The sequence below is a fragment of the Malurus melanocephalus genome, unplaced genomic scaffold, assembly GCF_030028575.1.
Source record: "Malurus melanocephalus ecotype Western Australia unplaced genomic scaffold, MMel_1.1 scaffold_2948, whole genome shotgun sequence".
Taxonomy (NCBI): domain Eukaryota; kingdom Metazoa; phylum Chordata; class Aves; order Passeriformes; family Maluridae; genus Malurus; species Malurus melanocephalus.
The window spans coordinates 7,068-8,074 of record NW_026626180.1 but is presented as its reverse complement, the minus strand read 5'-3'; the positions used below and the strand labels follow the sequence as shown (position 1 = coordinate 8,074).

The 1,007-nt window shown below is 62.7% G+C and overlaps 1 protein-coding gene across 1 annotated transcript in view; it reads left to right on the top strand.

Annotated features, from left to right (window-relative positions):
* Positions 1-423: 423 nt before the first annotated feature.
* Positions 424-1,007, top strand: part of LOC130587983 (transmembrane protein 39B-like) — a gene marked incomplete at its 3' end in the record, with an annotated part of 7,646 nt that continues 7,062 nt past the window's right edge. The window contains 1 exon segment of the mRNA XM_057388942.1: positions 424-495.

Genomic DNA, 1,007 nt, shown 5'->3' with positions numbered 1-1,007 from the left:
ACTATCCCAGGGGTGGAATAAAGTAGGATGATTTCCTAAAAAAAAAACCCTTAAAAAAATCCTGAAATCCCAATAAGTTCCTCTGTCCCAGGGATGGAATAAAGCGGATGAATCCCCAAAAAAAATCCCCCAAAAAAATCCCAAAATCTCAATAACCTTCCCCTATCCCAGGAGTGAAAGAAAGGGGATGATTCCCTAAAAAATCAAAAAAAAAATCCCTATAATCTTCCGCTGTGCCAGAGATGGAATAAAAGGGATGATTCCCCAAAAAAATCCCAAAATAATCCCAAAAAAAATCCCCAAAAAAATCCCAAAACCTCTTTGGGAATGGGATGGGCATGGTTGGGGGGCGTGGTCATGAAGGGGGCGTGGTTAATGTAATGGGCGTGGTTACGGCGCGTTCGCGCTCCGCGGGAGGTTTGGCCCGCGCCGGCYGCCGTCGCGCCCCGCCCGCCATATTGTGGCCGGCGCAGGCGGAGCGGCGGCCGGCGATGGGTGAGGGGGGCCGGGCCGGGCCTGAGGGGGGAACCGGCGGGGAACGGGCGGAACGGGCGTGGGGAGGGGGGGAGAGCCCGCTCGGCGGCCGCGGGGAGCGGCCCGGACGGCGGGCGGGGCGCGGGAGAGGCCCGCGGATCGCTCCGCCCCGCCGCGCTGAGGGGGGCGGCTCCCGCGCCGCGGCCTCGCCCGGAGCCCCCGAACCCCTCAGAGCCCCCTCACAGCCCCTCAGTGCCCCTCACAGCCCCTCAGAGCCCTCACAGCCCCTCAGAGCCCACTCAGAGCCCCTCAGCCGCCCTCACAGCCCCTCAGCGCCCCTCACAGCCCCTCACAGCCTCTCACAGCTCCTCACAGCCCCCTCAGAGACTCTCAGAGCCCCGCGGCTTCGGGGAGTGCTCAGGATTCCTCCCGGAGCGTTCCATGGCGCTCCCATGCGGGTTTTGAGTGTCCCGGTGGGGTTTTGAAAGCCCCCGAGGGTCCCGCCGCAGTTCTGGCCGGGCCCTCAGAGCCCC